Below are 24165 nucleotides of genomic sequence, written 5' to 3' on the forward strand. Positions count from 1 at the left end.
TAGTTCATCCATGTCATTGTAAATGGCAAGATTTCATTTTTTTTATCACTGAGCAGTATTCCATTGTATTTATAGACCACATCTTCTTTATCCACTCATCTGTAAATGGATATATGGCCTCTTTCCACAGGTTGGCTATTGTGAACATTGCTGCTATAAACATTGGGGTGCAGGTACCCCTTCAGATCTCCACAATTGGGTCTTTGGGGTAAATCCCTAGTAGTGCAATTGTTGGGTCATAGGGCAGCTCTATTTTCAACTTTTTGAGGAATTTCCATACTGTCTTCCAGAGTGGCTGCACTAGCTTTAGGCAATATCATTTCATCCAAATGATCAAATCTTGTATCACCAGTGATGTTACAAACTGGCACTATGTGTCACCTAATGTGATGCAAAGAAAAGGATGCAGAACTGTCCAAATGGAATTCCTACTAGAAGTGTTTAACCTGAGTCTGATAAAGAAAAAACAATCAGACCAATCCAATCTACTAAGGCAACAGACTTGGAATCTTCAAAACTTCAATGTTTCAATGTAATGGTATTGTGGTTACATGGGAGAGAACTTCCTATTTCTTAAGAGATACATGTTCCGGTGCTTAGAGATAAAGTGTTGTAATGTCTGCAACTCACTTTTAAGTGATTTATTAGGAAAACAGTGTGTGTATGTATGTGTATGCAAGTGTGCACAGACATAGAAAGAGAAAGCAAATTAATCTACATGAAGGGTGTATGGAAAATTCACTGTAAGATTTTTGCTATTATTCTATATGTCCTATATATCTTTTCAAAATAAGTTGGCTGGGGCGGGGGGGGGGGGGGTTTCAAGTAAAACGTGTAAACCATTTGGTACCCAGGAGGTTCTATGATAGTTCACATCACAGCTTCAACCAACTCAACAGATCTAAGGAAAGCTCCTCGCTGTGTGCCTGAAAGTAAAATGAATCCTATCAAAGTAAATGGCATCAGCCAGTCCTGCCTTCATGAAGCTTATACCTTTGATCAGAAGGTAAGACAAAAATAGGAAGCAGCTGGAGACGCTTTTGGTTTTAGTTCCAGAAAAATCTACCAAGGGCCTACATCTACAATGTTTTTTTAAATAAGTAACTTAAAAAAAAAAAAAAAGGTACTTCACCTCACTAAGAATTGTTTCCTCATTTATATGGAAAAAAAAATGGAACTAAAATCTACCACCTAAGTTTGAGATTATAAAACAGCATACATAAATACACCTTTGTAAGGCATCTTTTATTGAAGACTCTCAGGAAAAGATATTAGTCTCCTAGAATAAAAGAGGAGAAGAAGGAAGGCTCCTGATGGCTTCACCTTTGTTTTCTTATAAAAAAAAAAAAAAAAAAAAAACAGGGATCCCTGGGTAGCGCAGCGGTTTGGCGCCTGCCTTTGGCCCAGGGAGCGATCCTGGAGACCCGGGATCGAGTCCCACATCGGGCTCCCGGTGCATGGAGCCTGCTTCTCCCTCTGCCTCTGTCTCTGCCTCTCTCTCTCTCTGTGACTATCATAAATAAATAAATTTAAAAAAAAAAAACAGTACAGAATCTCACATTCAGTTTATGCTCACAACTACTGGTTGAAGAAATAACAGTAAGACATGACAAGACAGAATGCCTTACATAACAGCTAGACACAGAAGCACCTTAACAATAGCACATATTTAAGTACATATAAATTTGCCAAAGTCCCTTTACACACATTATCTAAGTTGGCCTCACAATAACCCCCATTTTATAGAAGAAGAAACTGAGACTTGAAAAGATAAGTTTCCATACAGCGCAGAGCTCAAATCTGTGTTTGCTCCACCCAACCACATAAGAATAGAAATAATTCATAGCTTGTGATCCTCACAGTCTTTTCCCCAGGGTCTCTGCCGGGCACAGTGAGTCAATGATGGCCACTCCTAAGTTCATGCTTTTTCTACAGAAAAATGCCCAAAATTTGTGCTGGAATTGTTTCTGTCAATATTCAGAAAGATGAACAGTCAGGCCTTTTAAACAAACCTGATCCAGATAGTTAAAAAGTGGATCTTAAATTCCCCTTCCTAGTGTGGTGGTATGACTGAGATGGAGAGGAAGTGAGCAGAAGGGGTTATTTTCACCTCAAGATTGATGCTGTCCACATTTTAGTGAAGTTAACCATAACTCAAAAATAAAAATTTTCTGCAGAATTTTCTGGGGAAAACTCTTGGCTGCTTGATTGTTTCAGTTCACTTTTTAAATATGCAATGTTGCAGGCAGAAATAAGGTATTTTATTTTTTTCTTCCAGAGGTTTGCATACTAACCTTTATTATTAAAGCCTGCACAAAAACCAGCAGGAACCCCATGATTCCATTTTTGCCCACTTTCTTTCTACTCATTTAGTAAGAGTTTAGCTCAAGTGGCTAATGGACTTGGCAAAGGTATGGAGAAGTGGCACTGTCAAAGACTTTTGATAAGAACTTAAATCAGAAGACAACTAAAGAGAACCTGTTTGTGCCCTCTGAGCCAACATTTCTACCCCTAGAAATAGATCCTACAGAAACATTCCTATAAGTTCATCACAAAAGAATGTGTTCTCAAATGCTCACTACAGTGGTGCCTGACAGCCATGAAAACAGGTAAATTAGAGCAACATGCAAATATGTGGGGCAAATACTCAAAATATATTAAGGGACAGCAAGCAGAATTATATGTAATAATATCATTAGTATATGTTTGGGGGGGGAATGACAGAGGAATACACATCAAAATCTCAACGTTGATTATTTTTGTGAGGTGGAATTAAGGGGAATTTCCCCTATCCAGTTCATTGTGTATTTCTAGAATAAATTTTGATTAATCCTATGTTATCTCTAAATTCAAAAAAAAATTATGATATATACTTATATGTCCCTTGCCATCCTTTCCTCTTCACTTTGGAAGCAGCTAGTGCCCCACCTGCATTACTACTTCTACTAATATCAAAGGTAGAGTACCAGCTCTAGAAGTTTACACTCATAGAATGAGGTGGGTTTTTTTTTTAATTTTTTATTTAAATTCAATTTGCCAACATATAGTAGGACATTTTTTTTTAAGATTTTATTTATTTTTTTGAAAAAGAGTGCAAGCAGCAGGAGGGAGAAGGACAAGCCAACTCTGCAATGAGCACAGAGCCCAACGCAGGGCTCCATCTCAAGACCAGAGGTGAAATCAAGAGTGGATGCTTGGGCAGCCCAGGTGGCTCCACAGTTTAGCGCCGCCTTCAGCCCAGGGTGTGATCCTGGAGACCGGGGCTCCTTGCAGGGAGCCTGTTTCTCCCTCTGCCTGTGTCTCTGCCTCTCTCTGTGTCTCTCATGAATAAATAAATAAAAATCTTTATTTTAAAAAAAAGAGTTGGATGCTTAAGCAACTGAGCCACCCAGGTACCCCTAGAAAGGACATTTAAAAATTATTTACAGCATCCCCAATAATTGGTATCACAATCTATAGGCTGATTAAATACTTTCAGTGGCCAAGAAAATCACTGCCTTCTGAAGCTGCCTTGATGTCTTCTAGCTTTGGTGTGACATTCCTAATGACGACATTCAGGAACGGCAACTGATCTAGACACCAATATCCACAGCATGTCAGGCTAAGCAGATGGAATCATTAGCATATCCGAGAAAACTAACATTGTTACTGATTATCTAATATGCAACTCCCATTCAAATTTCCCCATTTGTCCCCAAAATGTCCTTTATAGCTTTTTTTTTAAAGTCCAGAATCCAATCAAGGGTTATATGTTGCATTTGGTTGTCATAGCTCTGGCCTCCTTTAATCTAGATCAATCCACTATATATTTTGTTTTATTTTGTTTTGTTTGTCTTTCACGACATTGACATTTTCAAAGATCGCAGGCCAGCTGTTTTGCAGTATGTCCCACAATCTGGATTTGCCTGATTATTTCCTCATGATTAGATTTAGGTTAAACATTTCTGGCAAGAATTCCGCTTCAGTGATGTGTACTTCTTCTCATTGCATCAGGTTATCTAGTTACACTGTGATGCTTTTTTGTGTGTTATCACTATGAGTACTAAGCGAGCATCAGCCAACAAATAAAATATTTAAACCAAGAAATAAATATGTTAAAAACAGTTACTATGATGAGTTTGTAAGTGGCTCAGTGGATTAAGCATCTGCCTTCAGTTCAGGTCATCATCTGGGAGTCCTGGGATGGAGCCTTGCATCAAGCTCCCTACTCAGTGGGGAGAGTCTGCTTCTCCCTCTCCCTCTGCTCCTCCCCCAAGCTTGTGTTCTCTCTCTCTTCCTCAAATAAATAAATAAAATCTTTTTTTAAAAAAAAAGTTACTATGAGCATCACCTATACCAGGCATAGTGCCAGACATTTAAAACATATTATTTCATTTAAAACTCATAATAATCTTACCAAAAAGTTGAGCTTCAAAGAAGTTAAATAACTTGCCCAAAGACCACATATAGTGATACAAAAATATGTGCATGTTAACTCTCTCTCTCTCTCTCTCTCTCTAACACACACACACACACACACACACACACACACACACACACTTTAACATATGCTCTCAGAGGTCCTGGTCTTTGTGAGGATCCTCTGGCGACAAGTAAAGAACTGCTACCTTAGACACATCTTGAGGACACCTATCTAATTTTCAGAGATTGGATTACTATGGAGAAGGAACTGAAAATAAATTATCTGTGGTCTATACAAAATTCTTCCATACTTGGAAGTGTTCTTATTTGGAGATGGGCCACATTTCTACCATAGCCAAGAAAATAGGGCAGTGGTTCCATAAATTATTATAACATTCTGGTGTTTTGTTCATCTTTTTTTTTTTTTACTATTCTGCAACAAAATGAGAATAATAAAGACAAAGTAGAGAATTTTTCATAAAGCTCAATATATTTTTAATTTTAAAAGCAGGATCTCCCTCTAATTTGGTATTAAGTGTCCTTTATTTTACAACATAAAAGTTAAGGGGTCATTTTTAAAAAAATCTCTCTCTACTATAGAAAAATAACCACTGTTAACAGCTCACCCCATTTTACCTTATTTTTTGTAATTCTGCTTATCTATACAATTCAAAAGTGTGAGATCCACTGATTTAGGGAACTCTATATAATTTTAAAATTATTTTTGAGAAACTAACTTGAATAAAGGAAGTTTAGCCAAAATGAAACCAGATCTGAAATATTTCTGAATTTTCCTACAAGTCATCTAAAAAACAAAAACACCTCTAAGGCTACAGGTCATAGGAATATGTTTTAATGGATTTGTTAAAAAGCATTTCACATTTAACACGTGTATTACTGGCAGCCCCGGTGGTGCAGCGGTTTAGCGCTGCCTGCAACCCAGGGCATGATTCTGGAGACCCTGGATCGAGTCCCACATCAGGCTCTCTGTATGATGCCTGCTTCTCCCTCTGCCTGTGTCTCTGCCTCTCTCTCTCTGTCTCTATGAATAAATAAATAAAATCTTAAAAAAAAAACACACCTGTATTACTAAATGCCTTCTTCCAATGCATTGATATTTCTTGTTTTTCAATGGACCCTCAGTGACTTAAGTTAATTTACTCAGTCAACAAACATTCTGAGTTCCTAATCTGGGCAAGACACTCTATTAGGTGCCTGGGAATAATCTGGAGAGCTCCTTCTTACTTCATGTCTCAGGTCAAAGGTCTTATTCTCACCAATAAGAAAAAATGAAAGCCTTCCTTGGGGCTGTGCTCTCCTAGCATGGCCTACATAATTCTTTTTGTGTGGCTACTTAGGTTTGCCTCCCTCACTTGAGTGAATTCTTCTGAAGCAAACACTATCTTATTCAATACTGTATTCTTAGCACCATACATATAGTGCTGGGGGAAAATCAATATAAATTAGAGGAATAAATATACTTCACAGATAAGGAAACTAAAGTTCAGAAAAAGAATATAACATGCCCAACATCATACAGCTAATAAAAGAGCAGCAAGCCTCACCAAAGCTCCCTTCAAGTCTACTGTGCCACATCCTACACTTGGACAGGGTAAAAGAGAGAAAGATCTTAGATGTCTGTCTGGAACTTCAGACTCAATATGGCCAAAAGTCCCTCCTTCTTGAACAAACAAACAAAAATCTGGTCTCTATCCAGGGTTCTCTTTTTCTGAAAATGGCATTCTCATTTGCTCAAGGAAAAACTCAAGTCCTCTTTACTCTCCCTTCTCGCTATCCCTACATCCAATCAATACACAATCTTATCAATTATAATTTTCAAGTTTAGCATCTCTCCAATCGCTTCCCTTCTCTCCAAGCCTTCTGCCACCACCCTAGATCCAAGCCACCATTATCCCTCACATAGACTACAAGCCTGATTTGCTACCTGTCCTTTACATATTCACTTTGGCCAATCCTCTCCTCCAACCTCGCCTCCACTTAATAGCCAAGGTGATGTTTTTCATATCATTTTACATACATAATTCATCTAGCTATTTAAATCGCTTTATTAGGTTTCTGTTGTTCTTAGGATAAAGACCAAAACACACATGAGGCTCAGAAAATTGCCCACTCTCCACACTCTGCCCACTTCTCCAGCCTGGTCTGGTCTCTCTCCCTTTGCTCTACTCCCATAGCCTGATTGACCTCCTTTCCAATCCTCATATTTACCACTCTTTCATTTGTACTTTGAACACGAAGTTTCCCTTGTCAAAAATCCTCTGTCTCCCGGTAATCACCTCTCATTGTCAAGCTAAATTACTCCCACTCACTCTTCAAGTTTCTTAAAGTGTCACCTCCTACAGGAACCCTTCCATGATTTCTAGGCACTCCTATTCTACCATATAGTACATCCCCTTTGGGCAGTAGCATTCATCACACTGTGATTACTTGTCCAATGATCATCTCCCTATTAGAACAGAAGCTCCATGGGGGCAGGGGAAGCTTCTCTTCCTCTCTCTCTTTTAAATATTTTATTTAGGGAGAGAGAGAGAGAGGGAACAAGTACACAAGCAAGCAGGGGGAGGGGCAGAGGGAGACAGAGAAAGAATCTCAAGCAGACGCCACACTGAGTGCAGAGCTCAGTGCAGGGCTCCATCTCACAGCCCTGAGATTATGACCTGAGCCGAAATCAAGAGTCTGACGCTTAACTGACTGAGCCACCCAGGTGCCTGGGGAAGCTTCTCTTTCACTGATGTATCCATAGTCCTTAAAACACAGTAGCTGCTCAATTAATATTTGTCATCAGAATTATGAGCTAGGACCAAACTGTTACTCCCATGAGGCCAAGTAAGCCAAGGGACAAGGATCATTATCCACTTGCAAATATGTAAACAGAGGCAGAAAGAAATGCATAGTTTTTCAAGGGCACAGAAATAGTGATGGGACAAATCTAACCCATTATTCAGCTCATCTTTCCCCCCAAAATACTAAACAATGTTGTTAGGAGATGAAGCATCCTAGAATAAGAAAATTATGAATGAGAAGGTAGTGAAAAAGAGGTCTAGGAAGAAAACTTCTGAATCAGCCTGTCACACTAGTTGCCTCCATACCAACAACAGTTAGTGCCTGGAAAAGCACTAATGTTAAACAAACGAACATAACCACCACCACATTCTTCTCCTTAAAAGAGCAAATAAAAAAATAACATTTTTTTTTCATCCAGGTAGAAGACATCACAGAAGGGAACACTGCTACCACTCCCAGTGTCTTCAAAAAAAAAGCAAAACAAAAAACAAATGGGCAGGAAGGCTACCTGGATTGCTTCTCAGCAATCAACAGAAAAGATGGCCTTCCCACCACTTATTAGAGCAGGAATGGGGGGGCGGGGGGAGTATTAAATGAGGCAGAAGCCTTTTGAAGTCTTCTTATTTGGGGGGAATTAAGAGAAGATTTCAAGTAGAGTATTTGGGTTTGGGGTTGTTTTTGGTTTTTTTTAAGTTTTTATTTATTTAAGTAATCTTTACACACCCAACGTGGAGCTCAAACTCACAACCCCAAGATCAGGAGTCACATGCTCTTCCTCCTGAGCCAGCTAGATGTCCCTCATGTAAAGCATTTTAAAGAAGTCTTTTTTTAAATATTTTTTTAATTTTTATTTATTTATGATAGAGAGAGAGAGAGAGGCAGAGACATAGGCAGAGGGAGAAGCAGGCTCCATGCACCTGGAGCCCGACGTGGGATTCGATCCCAGGTCTCCAGGATCGCGCCCTGGGCCAAAGGCAGGCATGTAAAGCATTTTAAAACCTTGCTAATGCACTGGCAGCTCTTAGTACAGGTACCAATAAAAAGAACAGTGACATGGGCTCAACTGCAACACTGCATTGTCCACAAGCTGCTGAGGCCAAATTATATCTATCACAGAAGCCACAAACCAAGCCAAAGGGTCAGATTCATTGCTGCGAATCCTATCTAGCACCCACTGTAAGAAAAGGAAAAATCAAAGCCTTTTCCAAGAGAAGCTCTGTGGAATAAATACTTGCACAATCTACTTCCACCCTGGAGTTTCTGGGTGAGTTCGAGAAGGGGAAGGGAGGGTATTAAGAAATTGGAAAAATACTTAGACTTGTATATTGGTGATGAGAGAAATTTTGAAACAGAGAGGAAAAATGAGAACTGTAAATGGAGAAACAGAAAGAACTTCAAAAGACATAGAGGGGTGGGGCAAGGAAGGTGCTGGCAAAAGGGTAATGTGCCCAGGACAATAGACAGTAAGCATCAGAGAAACATAGAGAGGCAAAGCCAGGCAATCTTTTCCCAAATCCCAAAGCAGCTCATTGCATCCCAATAAATCACTCTACTACAAAGCCCGTACAATGGACCTTCCTTTGCATTCAGTAACAAGCAGTATTTCATGAAGCATCACCCCATTGCAACTCTGAAGACCTAAGGGTCTGAATTGAAAATGGACAAAATTTGTTCAGCAGAAAACAACCAGGAATGACTTTCACCCAATGCCTGACCTGGCTACAAAAAGATTTGGCATTTTAGAGTTAAGCATAAAATGCTCTGGCATTTCTCCTTGTTTTGACATTCCAGGAGGGGGTGTGGTTGACCCCACGTCCATTCATTTCCAAGGTTGTAGATCTCTCAGCTAAGACTGGCCCCATCTGTTCTGGAGTCAGCCAGCTGTTTATCTCAAAGTAACATTTATTGCACTAATCATCCTAATAACTCTTACAAAAGCCAAAATCATACAAGCCAGAATGCTTTCTATCCTATTAAATGTGTCAGTTCGCTTAAAAACAAAACCCAAAAAAAAAAACAAACAAAAAACACCTCTATGCTCCTTGATTTCCCTGGCCAGGATCACTCTTCTTTTCAGAAGGTTAACAGTACTTCTAACTTTCCCTTTCCCTAATGCATCAAAATGAACCAGGATCTCCCTAATGATCCCTTCTTCAAACCTTTACTTGTGACTGGTGACCGTGCCTCACGAAAAGGCAGCTCATTATGGTACCATTGTCAGTGGCAAGGAGCCTACTGCAACATAATTTAAAACACTCACACGAGCACAAATCTGTCGGCTCCACTTCCAAACAATCCTGCAGTGGGAAGAAGAAAAACACTTAACAAAAATGCTGCTTCCAGCAGCCTAAGAGAAGCTTCCCCAGACACGTGAAATGTTTCTGACTGGCAGGGAGTGCACCATTAAAGGACAGTGTCACCTCAAATCAGCAGAAAAGGCGACACAAACGACACAGACACACACGTAAAATAGAGCCCCACAAAACTTAACCTACTCAGAAGCACGCTCATCTTAAAAATAAATAGTGTGTGCTTGCTCAAGCGACATAGAAATGTTCTAAAGTAGTGCAACCACATTAAATCACTGTCTCCATTTCTCCCCACGCATCACCCCTTCCCACTCAAACCTCAGCACCCTGGAGCCGTAAGTGACAGGACTGCAGTCCCCCACCTCTGCCTTCTTCTGATTTTCCAAGAGCACTTCCCAACATCCTCCCCAGCCCAGCCCCCTCTCCCATCCTCAGAAAGGTTGAGGGGAGTTGCGACTAGGGAATTGGCAGGAATCGGTCCTCTGGCGGGGGTAGGTTGCTAGAGTCGTTCTTTGCAGTGACCCAAATTGCACAGAGCTTTTTGCTTAGCAGCACTTGCGAGCACCTCTCCAATCCTCCCGCCCCCATCTTCCCAAAAGAAAGCCTTGAGAATTAAGCGGGAGGAATAACTTGGTAGAACCATTTGAATAAATCACTTCAACTCACCTGGTTTGGGATATTTCTCCCCACCCCAGGCATAAACAGAAATGATGTGCGAATGAGTCACGCAGGCAAGAGAACGTGTTGCGATGTCCCAAGTCCAAGGGCTGGAGTCAGTCCCTGCCCTGGTGCCGCTGCTACTCTTAGCTCAGCTGGAGCAAGCGGCAAACGCAAGCCCAGCAGCAGCAGGGGGGTGGAGAGACCGTAGCACAATGAATGCAGTGGGGTTTTTGCAATGACATCATCCCTCTGTCCGAAAGGCCCCAATAGCCATGCTCAGGAGCGGTGCACTCTGGGAATCGTAGTCTTCTAAGGGCCCGGCAGGACACCGGGGCTATCTCGGGAACTACAATGCCCAAAATGCGCCAAGGTCGGACGCGCCCAGAGTGGGCCCAGGGAGCGAAGGGGGCTCGGCCGCCATGTTAGGAGTGCCGGGAAGAGTCCGCGGAACCTGGCTGAGGTTTTAGGCAGCGCGCGAGCCGAATGGTGGTGCGGTGGGGTCGGCGAGGTGGAGGGTAAACCGATCGGAGAGCACAGGGCCCAAACCTGGGGACCCAGGTGTAGACGCGGCATCTGGGGGCGGATTGGAGGGCGGGTCCAGCTGGACGCAGTATCCGGAGGCCGACTGGGCCTCGGCCTCGCCGTCCGGCAGGTTGTGGAGGTGCCCTACCCGTCTTCGTCCTTTTCTTGTTAAGGGATTGAGGGAGTCCGTGTACTCCGGGGCCCAGAGCATCACTTAGGCCCGCTTACGGGACCCTCGGAGCGGTCGGTATCCTTGGGCTGCGGGGACCCGGGACGCGACCCTTGTCACTTGGGTCAGCGAAGCCGGCTTCCACCCACGCGGAGTTGGGTTACTCCTCCCAATTTTATTTTTATCTTTTTGTCATTCATATTTCCAACTTTCCTTACCCCTCCGCAAGGTTTCGGACCTTTATCGGTTTTTCGTACAGGAATGATTTGCGGAAGGGTCCGAAGAAAGGGGTGTGTGCTCTAGTAGCCGCGCTGCGGGGCACCGTGCGAAGGGACCGGGCTGTGGCGCCGCGGTGGAGGGAGGACGGCGCGGTCTGAAGGACTCGCGCCCGCTGGGCGTGTCCGGGATGTTAGTGCCCTGTGGACAGCTGGCGGTCGGTTTCGAGGTAACGTGGGTACTTGGGTAAACTTGGAGTGTAGGACGCGGTGTTCGTTAGCATGGGTCACCATGTATTTTATTTTAAAAATACACTTAGTGCTTAGTTTGTGATAGTCCATTTATACGATTAACATTAAGAACTAATTTTTTTTTAAAAAAAGAACTAATTTTTTTTTTGTTCTCAATTAACTGAAACCAAAATCACTGGTCTTTAAGTTATCTTGCTCAAGATCTCAAATGAACTGTATTTTTTTTCCCAATTGTGTTACTAAAACAATGCTGTATATTTGTTCTTTTTCAGAGACTGCACTATGAAAGATGGAAAATGTCTTTTCTTCCTGAGGGTGTCTGAAGGGTTAAAAATGTGATTTTTTTTTTTCCTCCCTCCCTCTTGCACAATTATTCTAAAAACAACATTAGGAACTTGTTACTTTGGGTCGGCAAGGGTATGCATTTCACATCTCTGTTAGGAGTTAGTAATAACAGTACAGTTGATGGATGGGTTCTCCTATCCGGAAAAGCTAGGCAGAGTGATGAAAAAGAATAAAAACATAGTAGAAACAGCCTTTAAGATGTATACAGATGATAACTACAAAAACATAAAAGAATGATCTTCTGTCACGTTTCTGGGAACAAGTCACAACACGAAAGGCTTTGTTTCATTTTTAACAAAGGTAATATGTGTTGGTCTCATCCATGCAGTACAACAATGGGAAAGGCTCATACAAATATTTCTGTTATTCAGAAATACCTTCTTTGCAAGTACTGGTGGTAAGTATAGGAAAGGGAACAAAGTATTTGCTGTGTTCTTTCTGACCATCAGTATAACTATCAAAGTGTTTTACGTTTAACAGAGAAAATAGAGTGGACAACTTTGCATTTAGGCTTAGTTTCAGACTCTTAAATTATTTTTAGGGCTTGGTGGTTCATTGGTATCTTACTTTACAAACCTATAGTGAGTCTTGTTCCTGGTATGAGATAGTTTCTTTATATGAGCAATAGCCTTAATCTGAGTTACGGTGGAAGACAAATTTGTGGGGGCGGGGGCAGATTGCTTAGAAACCTCCTGTGTGTGAAACTAGTCCTATATAACGCAGTGATTTCTATAACTTCTAATTTGTCATATGTTTAGGCAGTTTGAAGTTTTTCCAGCTCATCTCCAGTGGATATCTAACTGTAAAGAATTGAAAGATGTATTTAATACCTAAAAAAAGACTCCATGATTTAACCTTTAACTTTTAGGGAAAAAATCCTGCATTCTTCTTTAGAAATTTTGTTTACAAAGTTAATATTTGAAGAGTTGGTGACACCACTTTCTGAAGGAATATTTGAAGAGTTGGTGACTCCAGTTTCTGAAAGAATAGCTGCAGTATCCCAGAGAAAACATTGGGTTAGGAAAACTGAAAAGTGGGATTAAGAATCCCTTTGGTGTATAAAGCAACTAACATTCTTTTCATCTCTTGGAAAAGGATTAAGGTATTGATTTGTAGTATAATTATAGGTAGCTCATTAAAGAGTATTAGTCATTTGCTCTTATGGCAAGAGTTTCTTCAAGTGTTAAGTGTCAGGATCACTTACAGAGCTCTAAAGGTACATAGCTATCGTCCACTCATCCCTGCTGAATTACTCTGCTGGGTTGAAAGCAGTTTTTGTGTATTTTTAAAACTATGAGTGAATGTACAGGGGTAGGGTAGAGTAGTCCTCTACGTCCTCTATTTGTGTTTCTCGTGATGCATTACACTAGTAATAACAAAAGTCTTGGCAAAGATTTTGGTTTTGTCACTAATTATACCCGTAAATGAGTTCTGAAAATGTGTAGATGAGAAAATGATCTGGAGATCACTTTATACATTAAGTGAGACGGTAGATTGGGGGAGATTTCAGTTTAGCATTATGAGAACCATGATATCCTGACTTACCTAGATATTTTTTAGAGTGCATTGAATGTAACACCAGAAAGTAATGATAAGAAACCCAAGTAAGAGTTCACACTATCTCAAGATTATGGTAAACTACTCAGATATTTAAGAGAGTCAAGTATTGAAAGAGGCAAGATGCTAGGATTTTCTGAAAAAAATTTTCTTTTTTTTTTCAATAACTCCTTTCCTTGCGCTGAATCCTAAATTTTTAAAATTATTGATATTGTCTAAGTATTATTGACATTAGGTAAATGATATACAATAGAGTATAATTTTTTAATTCAAATTAAATAAATTTAAAAAAAAAAAACTAAATAAGGGACATTCCGATGGCTCAGCGGTTTAGCACCGCCTTCGGCCCAGGGCATGATCCTGGGGACCCAGGATCAAGTCCCACATCAGGCTCCCTACATGGAGCCTGCTTCTCCCTCTGCCTCTGTGTGTGCCTCTTTCTCTGTGTGTGTTTCTCATGAATAAATAAATAAAAATCTTAAAAAAAAAAAAAACTAAATAAAAACTAGCCACAGAGTAGTTAGAACCCCAAGGAGAGGGATTACCTCAGATAGATTTTTCCAACAATTTGTTAAGTCAAATGTGTGAGACCAAGTTCCTAGCAAAATATGGTTCTCTTTCTTCCCTTCAAATAGTGATACAGGGCAACAATCTATTTCAGCCCATACTACTTAAAGGAATGTGAAATGCCTGTTACTAAGTTAACATTCCTACAGTTGTGCCTGACTGAAATTTTTTAAAAATCGCATAATAAAAACTTTAGTTTGTGTACCTATATGTAGTTTGAAAAAGCCCTAAGTTGATTATGACAGTCAGGCTTTGTCTTTTTTTTTTTTTTTAAAGAAAAGTGTTTTTTATTTTTTAAGATTTTATTTATTTATTCATGAGAGACACGCACAGAGAGAGAGAGAGAGAGGCAGAGACACAGGCAGAGGGAGAAGCAGGCTCCATGCAGGAGCCCGATGTGGGACTCGATCCTGGATCTCCAGGATCACACCCCAGACTGCAGGTGGCGCTAAACCGCTGCGCCACCCGGGCTGCCCCAGAATCACTGCAGTTAATTCCCTGAAGGAAAATGATGTTCTAAATTATGAAAAATGTTAGAATTATTTCATATCTTACAAAATTCTAAAGTAATACTTTTATATTCCAAGCTATGAAATTTGAGAAAACAGCTGTTTTCTGCCTTTCTGTATCTTTTCCAAAATAGAATTAATTTTCTTACGTATCTCAGAAATGAAATGTCAGCAACCCTAAGGTGATAGAGACCCAGTAGTTTTATTAAAAATTATTCTAACCTGATCAGAGTTGAGATAAGCAAACTTAAAGAGGAAAACATTTTACCAAAAGATATCTTTTCAGACCTCAGATTAAATTAGATGTTTCCTAGTGTACATTCTGGATAAACAAAAGTAAGCATGACATAGAGTTTAGCACCTCTTGGGTAGATCTTAACTCATTCTGGAAATTAATATTTCATATTTCAAACACTTTGCTTTGCCTTAATATTCAGGAAACTAAAATGTAGTTTTTCTAATTTTGCTTAGTTAACTCATTGCGTTTATAACAAATTGACATAATTTTAGCTGCTGGATTTTATAGGCCACTGAAGGTAAATGCTGAAAATACCCTGGGCCAAGATTTAAAATCCAAATGTCCATAGTTAATGATTAACCAGAAAAGCAAGCCCTGTTGATTTTATTTCAATTTTTAATAGGTTTGGATAATTGTAGCACTAGAAAATACTTCCTTGCAAGAGTAAGGACATGAAGATGGATTTAATCAAATATAAATGTCTGAACATAAAGCCTTTTAAGGAAACTACAGAAATGTGCAGTTGTAAACAATTATGCAAATAGACACATACTTAATTCTTAACTTGATATAGTCTTTAGAGGGGGCTATATGGATTTGAACTTGCTGTAAATATTAATCCTCAGTGACTTGTATCTTAAAACCTTTTAGGAAAGTTCATCAGTTACCCTCTTAACACTCTTGATTTGATGAATTTAGCACATAGGTGTTTATCAAATTGAACAGCCTGGGGACTTTGAGCTACTACTCTAAGATACTCAGAAGATAAAATTTAGTGACCATAATCTTTGATATAAACTAAGTGACAAATTTTAACACTTTGAGCCAAAAAAAAAAAAAAAAAAACCCTCAGCTTTCCTCCTTCCTTTTCCTCTCACAGCAGACTTTTAGTTGTTAGTATAGTAATAAGCGGGATTTATAGTTTCATAGTAATTGTCCCCATCAAACTGGATGATGTTTATTTTCTTGGCTCAATGTTTAGAGTCCCTTCCTTGTGAGTAATTCCTATTATTTTATATATGAGACAGAAATAGAGGAAAACCTAAATTTGTAGAGTATAAGTAAACTACAAATAACTGACATACAAGAGCACTTATATACAATTACTATATTGAAACTAAACAGCATAACTGTAGTAATAAGTGACCTTTACCAGTCTCGTGCTATTTCAATGGACTACTGTCTCAACAATTGTGAATGTAGTGAAAGTTAAGTGTTAATCTTGGTGACGAACTTTACATTTATTACCCTCTTTTACATTTGACAATCTCAATGGAAGAATTTTCATTTCAAGTCAGCTTTTTTTACTCTTTGTATATTTAATGCTGGTTATTATGCTTGAGTTTCAGTCCCATGACCTGTTTTCAGTATTCATGTTTGTCTTTCCAAAATTGTTTGCTTCTCTGTTTCCTGCTGGTCCTAAGATATTTTATGAGCAATTATTTTTGCTTTTCATGTTGCTGTGTATTCGCCTGAGATGGGTTGCTGGATTTTCTCATTTTCCAGATAAATTCTGCTCTTCTCTTTCACATTCCTGGAACCTGTTTGGCATTTGTTGGAGTTCTGGGTTGCTTGTAATAGAAAAGTTGAATTGAGTACTTGAGATGCCAGATTTCAGGGGGCTTAGGGAGTGAATGAATGGGAATGGGAAAAGAAGTAGATACTGAATGTGGATAACCTATTTTATGAAGTTTGGCTCTGGAAGAGGCAAGAAATAATAGAAAATAATAAGAGGGTATGTGGGACTGAAAGAAGGTTTTTATTTAAATCTTCCTACTTAGAGGCCAAAATCACACTCTACTTCAGGGCAGTTTGATCATTTCCCAAAGAGAATTCTACACTGTTCCAAATTGGGCCAGGGGAAAGATGGAAGAGGCCTGAAGTACTTACATAATTTTTTCTATGAATACTCCCATACTTTTCATTGATTTTTTTTTTCCCTCTCTATTCCATTTGTTCCTGTTCCTTTGAGGGATTTTATGGCTGCCTATTTAACCAATCTTCTGCTCAAAGTATAGTGCATTTTTATGATGATTCCAAAAAAGCGTAGCAATGACCAAAAACCTAAGTTTCCTCTGAGAAATTACTGGTCCTAAAAAGATGGTGTTTGTCCTTTATAACAATATCAGTGTTTACCAACTAAACCTGACTGGGATCCTCACAACCATTGTTAGAGAAAAACAGTGCTCATTTGACCAAATTAAACTTGAACAAAACTTGTCTGCTTTTGCCTAACTATGATTACCAAGACACATTACTTGGAGGAGTAGTCTGAGATAGATGCTTTTAATTATTTGTGTGAGGAAGGTATATGATTGTGGAAACAAAAATGTACAAGGAGAGAAAAGTAACATCTACAGCAACAGAGCCCTCAACAAAAAGTCGAAAATCCGTTTCTGATGATTATAAACTAAATTTTCCATTGTTTGAATTCACTGTCATTACCTAATAATTTAAATGAGCTGCTGTTTCCCTTCAGACATTTAATAGAATAAATGGGAAGGTGTCAGCAAAAAAAAGGGAATAGCTAAGACAGGTAAGGTTTCAGTATAATCAAAAATACCACAGGAAATTGGTTTATTACTAGAGCCTGTCAGCATATCCAAATGTGATTTCATTTCCTTTGAAGAGATAGGCACCAGAAAAAACTTGAGTATTCCTAAGAAAAGACTTGGGGCCACCAGTTGAATTGCTCTCTGTTACAAGTTTCATTTTGAACTGCAATACATAGTGAGTGCAAGGACCCTTATATCCAACATAACTCCCCAAGTTAACACATTATATCTAAGCTAATACCTACTTCAGGTGAATGTAAGCCTACCCGATGCTCTTCTACCACTTCCAACTGTTTGGAGGGAGGAAAAGACATGAAAACAGTAAGTGTTAACTGTGTAATTGTTTATTGTCTGGAAACATAGTTATACCCAGATTGAGAAACCTATTTGATACACCTACTTACTACTAAGTTAATGTGAGTGATTATTGTCAGTATTAAGTATTAATACCTACCTGCTCAGTAGTATAAGATAAAAAGTAGACCTCATACAGGTGGTTCATTTATGTGCCTGACCATTCTGGTTTTCCGTAGAAATTTGAAAGTTATATATGACCCCATAGTAACTTGAGATAACTCTAAGTTTCTGGAAATTATTTTGGTACTGTGTAGAATTCACTTCAAATGCACTTAATAGTTCACAGATAACTGGAAAGTAATTTTTTCAATAATACTGATGAGAACATGCTGTTAAAATATTTATGAACTAGTTGAGGTCAAAATAGAACTATACCCTATTAGTATAATATGTATAATGTTTACACCATTTAAAGTGGTACAAACTATACATTTAATACACACTTATAGTAGTGTATATAAAAATCTGAGGGTGAGATCAGGGATCTGCATTTTTTTTTTTAAAGATTATTTCAGAGAGAGCTCACACATGTATGTGCATGAGCATATGGGGAAGGGTTAGAGGAAGGGAGAGAGTCTTAAGCAGACTCCTGAGATTAAAACCTGAGTCTATGAGAGTCAGATGGTTAACTGACTGTGCTCCTATGGATCAGCATTTTAAATAAATTTTACCAGATGGTTTCTCTCTACCTAATCTTAACTGAAAGCACCAAGGTGAAATAACTTGTCAAAGTTACTTCTACAGATAGGCCCCCTCTGTGTTCCTAACTCCGTCTTTCCTTCATCCTCAGTAGCTCTTATTCTTGCTGTTATTCCAAGACATGTGCCAAAATTTAAAAAGTATCTCTGCATATGTATATTCAGTGAAAATTAAAACCCAATCACATGAACAAGCATTGTTTAATTAAGGTGTATAATACAGATGTGTGGGTTTTTTTAGGGAAATGAACAAATTATATTTTCATTTATAGCATTTGATAAAAGAAAAAAATTAAGCTTTATTCTTAAAATTTTTGAATAAGGGGACACCTGGGTGGCTCAGCTGTTGAGCGTCTGCATTCAGCTCAGAGTATGATCCCTGGGTCTCAGGATGGAATCCCACATCAGGCTTCCTGCATGGAGCCTGCTTCTCCCTCTGCCTGTGTCTCTGCCCCCCCCCCCCATGAATAAATAAAATCTTTTTTTAAAAAAAAGAAAGGTTTTTTTGAATAAGAAGCCCTACAGTACTCTATTAGAGATGTCCAAAGTATCAATACTTGTGGCACAGTTTCAATCCTAAATCCATTTCTCTGATTCTATAAGTATCTATTGAGTAATTCCCAAGTTAAAGGCCCTGGGGATTCAATGATGACTATGACCCTCTAAACTTTGAGTCTTAAGTTTTTAGTATCATGGACTCTTGTCAATCTAGTTAAGTCTATGGATCACTTTTCCCAAGAAAAATGTTTTTAAGTGTATAAAGTACAATATATTGGATTACAAAGAGCCAGTGATAGTTGCCAAAAATTTTTATATAGAAATACATACGCTTTAACTCATTAACAAGATCTAACAGTAGCACTAATCTGCAATTTTAACATGAGAAGCATCAGTGATATTTCAAATTGTTCCCAACAATTGTAATATATGAAAATATAGTTCACCTGTAAACTAAAATTAATCTTTTGCTGCTAGCACTACTGTGATCAGTTGCCTACATTCAAATTTTATTATTTATTGGAAATATGTACTTTTTCCCCATCCAAATTCATGGACCCACTGAATTCTATTAAGAACCCTAGTTAAATTAGGAACTTTTTCTTTTTTCACGCATCCAAGGCCTAAATGAGATCTTTAGGTACCTAGGCACTGAAAACCTTGTGATGCCTTCATAATTCAAAATATTTGCACCATAAAGTGGATTTAAGGAAGTTCTGTTTCTCCTGGTGAATACTAACCCTTTTTTAAAAAATACTAATTTATCTCCGGAAAAGAAAAAGTACTAAAGCACTCCATTTGTTTGTTTCATCATGGGTGAACGGGAGGAGAGGCTGCTGTTTTATGAAAGTATCTAAGATTGTATGTAGTACACTTGGTGTATAGTAAAAGCTCAGGACTACCATTAAGTGGCTTTACTGGTGTGTGAGCTCCATGAGGGTAGGATTTTTGTCTGTTTTGTTCGCTGTATCTAATGTATTCCAAAATTTAGGCAAGTACCTGCCACACTCATCTAATCTGTGTTCCATTGATCAGCTCCAGATCTGTTTGTCTCCATTTCTCTAGATGCTGTGCTGAAATGTTTCAGCATTAATCTACCACAAACTGGAAATTCCTTAGCAGACAGTAAGTGAATAAAGAGGGATAATTTATTTTCTGTTCAGCAGAAAGCTAATAAATGCTATCTTAAGTGTATTTTTAGCTACCATTGTCACTCAACAGTCCTTGAAGGTGAGAATTGACATCATTCTAAAATTAAGGCACAAATCTGCCCAGAGTCATCCATTACTATTAAAGGAATTGGAAAAGAAACACATGAAGTGAATATCCCGGACCGAAGTATCTTCTCTCCCATTTGGCCAACACACATTTTATTTATTTTTTCTTTTATTTTTTTTTCCAACACACATTTTAAATACAGAGAAGTTATGGTCAATGCTACAATCATTTCCTCTTTGTGTTCACAATGTACTTATCTTTTCATATTTTATATTCTACCCTCCAAGAAAAACATTTGAAGGTTTCAGGGGTTTGTGTTGGTAATTTACAGCTAATAGCGTTTTTTAAATGCCCATTCTTCCCACCTACTGTGACTGGGTATGTTTTCACACAGCTTGTTTAGAAGGCAGTAAAGCAGTTTGGACTAAGAAAATGTCAATAAAAGTGAGGAGTGATTTCAAAGTCCTTTTTTTTTTTTTTCTTTTTTTTTTTTTAACATTTAACTTATTTATTCATGAGAGACACACAGAGAGAGAGGCGGAGAAGCAGGCTCCATGCAGGGAGCCCGATGTGGGACTCAATCCCTGGACTCCAGGATCACACCCTGGGCCAAAGGTGGCGCTAAACCGCTGAGCCACCGGGGCTGCCCTCAAAGTCCTTTTGAGTCACAAGGAGAACCAGACCAATATCTAAATAAGCATGTGATACAGAAGCACTCCTGTTGGTCAATCCATAACCTGAAGTTAAACAGGACTTAGTGTTACAGATGAAGAAATTGAATAGCTGTGAAATAAAACATGGCCTGACTTGTACTAATGTGAAGCCATTTTGTAGGCTTTACCTATGCTACTAGGAGTGAACATTCATTCACTTCACTGCAGAAGCACAGTGTGCTGCCCTGGACCCTGCTGGGGCATTTCATAATCTATGATGTATGGGACCTTCTTGCCATTCTAAACTACAAGGATTTCTGAATTCTGCATCACACCTAATCCCAAGGGATTGTCCATCTGTAGTTACTTCCTTTCCGGAGTAGTGATCTAGGTGATTTGGTACGTAGAAATAAACAGTGACATTATGTTTGAGACTTTACAAAACTATTTTAATTTCCAGCATTCTCTTTACCTTGTACCTCTTGTGCAGGTCACATAACAGTTTTATGTTTTGAAAATAATTATAAATAACTGCATTGGTTGTTGACTTGGAAAAAATAGAACCAGTGATAACTTGTAGCTTAATGGGGGGTTAGAAAATCACCCTTAATATTCACAGTGCTCCTTCAAAGCTGATTATGATGTCTAGGAAACAGCTTGATTCTATTTTCTCTCTTCTTTCCCTCTAAAAATTTTTGTCACAACTTCAAGTTTCTTTCGTGTAAATAAGCATTATCTCCTTCCCTTTTAGCGCAAAGCCGCAAAATGACTGACTCATAAACCAATCAGATGTTACTGCTACCAGTAGGTAACATACTGTTCTGCCTGAAACCTACACAGTTGGCGTGCAACAATTGTTTAATGGATAAATAAGTTGTTAAATTTTAAGATTTTGATGGATTGCTTAGTCCTGTAAGCAAGCATTGACTTCTACCGCCTCTTACCACCTGATGCTTTTGTAACAGATTTTCTACTCGTGGACTGTTTCAGGCAATGAAGGAAATAGAACATACATTAATTGATGAGCTCTGTCTTCCCCTGGCACAGACAGAAGACTGAATGGGAGTCATTGATTCCCAGTATATCATAACTAGTCTGAAAGGGAGGAATAGAGGACCATGGTATTTGAGAATAGAATCTTACTTATAGCTGAGCTTTATGTCATGTTTAATGCCATGACCACTAAGCCATTCCTGTAACACTTATCTTCTAAAGGAAGCTTGTGAAATGTCTTCAGAATGACAGGTTTTTGGGTTTGTTTAGTGGGGTTTTTTTTGTTGTTTTAAGTAAGCTTTAGGCCCAATGTGGGGCTTTAACTTAAGATGAAGAGTTGTGCACTTTACTGACTGAGCCCACTGGGTAACCCAGAATCTCTTGGTTTTTCGTGACATTAATTATTGTTATCTTCTGGGACCTGATTCTTTCTAGGAACAGACTCTAAAGTGATGCAGCTTGTCAACTGTTTTAACCTCAGTATCATTTAAAAAATAAAATTAGGTATTTTAGATAGACCACATCCATCTGGTCTGTTTTCCTGTTACCTGGCAGTGTTTTTCATCATCAGCCACAGCTCTGTAAGGGCATTAAAAGGTCCCTTGTTACACAACTATAGCTCTAATGTTTGTAATAGAACATTAAGATCAAAGGCTTCCATAATCATCTACACTCAATCTTTCCTACCTTCTGCCCTCTTATTTCCTACTTATATTGCTCTAGTAACTATATTGAGGGTACACGACCACTAAATTGTAAGTCTCTTTGAGAGCAGGAGCTATACTGTATTTATTTTCATATATCCTTTTAAACTTAAAATGGGACATATTTCTTCAGAAATATTCACTGAGTATCCACTAGGTGTCAGATATACTAGGTAGATTCTAGAGATAGCAAGATAATTAAGCACAGACATGCCCTTGGGACTCTCTTGGGGAGAGGTGGAAAAAAATACTTGTAAGCCAAAAACAAATCACTGTAGTGTAATAAAATGTTATAGTGGAGTAGGATATTTCCTGGTTTAAGAGGACTAAAAAATTTCCAAAAATATGTCCCCAGTAAGTTTGCTTCAGTGACTAAACTTCACCATTAGGTTATTCTTTATAAAACCATTACTGCATTGTTATTGTCTTTGGGCAGGAGAACTAAGGGGCATCAGTGGGCTGTGGGATTTTTCCTCTTTTTAAAACTTCTTGTTAATTTTACATGCAGTAAGATTCACTCTTTTTGGTATATAATTTCATGAGTTTTGACAAATGTATGAAAGTCCTGTAATCACCATCACAATTGAGATCCAGAGCAGTTCTATCACTTCAAAAAGTTTTTTTGTGCCCCCCTTTTACAATTTTATACATTTCATAATTTTTGGTAAAAATTTTCAAAAAGTAGGGTTTGTTTCATGTACATACTTTCCTTACCAAAAGAAGTATGTCTTTGGGTTAAGTACCTTTTCTGATAAGCCTCTGGAGAAATCTAGATATCCAAGGACAGTCTAAACCATTACACAGTTGTAAGTCATCTACACTTTAGCTGGTAGATCAGGCTGCTGAAAAGAATTCGGATTCAGAAAAGTTAAAGGGTGGGTGTGGGTGTGGTGTGTGTATTTTAGGTTTAAAAGAAGATAGAAAAAAAAAAAGATAGGAATTAAAGTAAAGGAGGAGATTAGGGCCTGACCGTGGAACAACGTGCATAGAAGGATGAGGGTAGCATGTTTTGAGTAGTATAAGGTCCCTGGGTTCTCAAAGACATAGGGCACCAAAGAAGAGATGAGTCCTGAAGAGGGGTGGCCTTTGCCTTCACATAAAGATTGGTAGGTCATTATCTGGAGCTACAGTCCTGGAATTCTAGAACTGATTCTGCCAGTAATGCATTCTTGAAAAGTCATTTTCCCTTTCTGGGCCTTAATTTCATCATCTATTTTAAAAAATTAAGGTTGGATTAAATATATTTTAAAGTCTAATGAGCAAAGTTAATGCTGATCTGAATTGGGCTTCAGTGATCTAGCTCTCTGGCCCTCAGTGTTCTCGTCTGTAGAATGACTATATATTTTAAGTTTCCTTACAGTTTCACAGTTTATGAATACTATTAAAACTTACCAGTGTTACTTCTTTTCTCATTTCTGGATCTGTACCTATTCTGGTTTTGCTTTTTTAAGTCATTAGTCACTATTCATTCAATACTTCTGTGTGCCAGAATTTTTAATGTAGGGTATATGACCTGTTATTTAAGAAATTTTATAGTGCTACTGGCCTTTATAGGTGTACTAGTATGGGAAAAATCACACCATGCCTTCTATTCCCATCCTGGATGACATATTCCTACGGCAAGATCTCATTCCAGTGAATATTAAAAGTAGCACTAGAGAGGAGAAGAAGGGAAGGCTGTCAACTGGTAGTGAAGGGAAAGGAGCTAACACTTGAGGGGCTACTATGTGCTAGGTACCTTATATGCCCCTATCTTTAGGTCATTGACAAAAGCAGACAGGAAAGGAGCCTATTTATCTTGATAACAAAAAGGGAAAAAATTCTTTCATCCCACAAATCATTGGAATTAGAATATTTTTTTTCCCTGTCATTCTCCGCTATGAGGGCACAAACAGTATACTGCTTCTACATAGTGTTTGGTGAATGTTTATTGAATGAAT

At 38.6% G+C, this 24165-nt stretch overlaps 1 protein-coding gene across 2 annotated transcripts in view; it reads right to left on the reverse strand.

The window, feature by feature from the left end:
• The window catches only part of RAB30 (RAB30, member RAS oncogene family), a 131078-nt gene that overhangs the window by 80005 nt on the left and 26908 nt on the right, over positions 1-24165 (reverse strand). The window contains exon 1 of one of the 2 annotated variants that reach the window (XM_055320426.1): positions 10182-10349. The exons of the other annotated variant lie outside the window; for it this stretch is intronic. The gene's annotated coding sequence lies outside the window, so the exon portion shown is untranslated. Of the gene's footprint in view, positions 1-10181; positions 10350-24165 lie in introns of those variants that run through there. 2 annotated transcript variants of the gene reach the window in all.

The sequence above is a fragment of the Nyctereutes procyonoides genome, unplaced genomic scaffold, assembly GCF_905146905.1.
Source record: "Nyctereutes procyonoides isolate TBG_1078 unplaced genomic scaffold, NYPRO_anot_genome, whole genome shotgun sequence".
NCBI classification, from domain to species: Eukaryota; Metazoa; Chordata; class Mammalia; order Carnivora; family Canidae; genus Nyctereutes; species Nyctereutes procyonoides.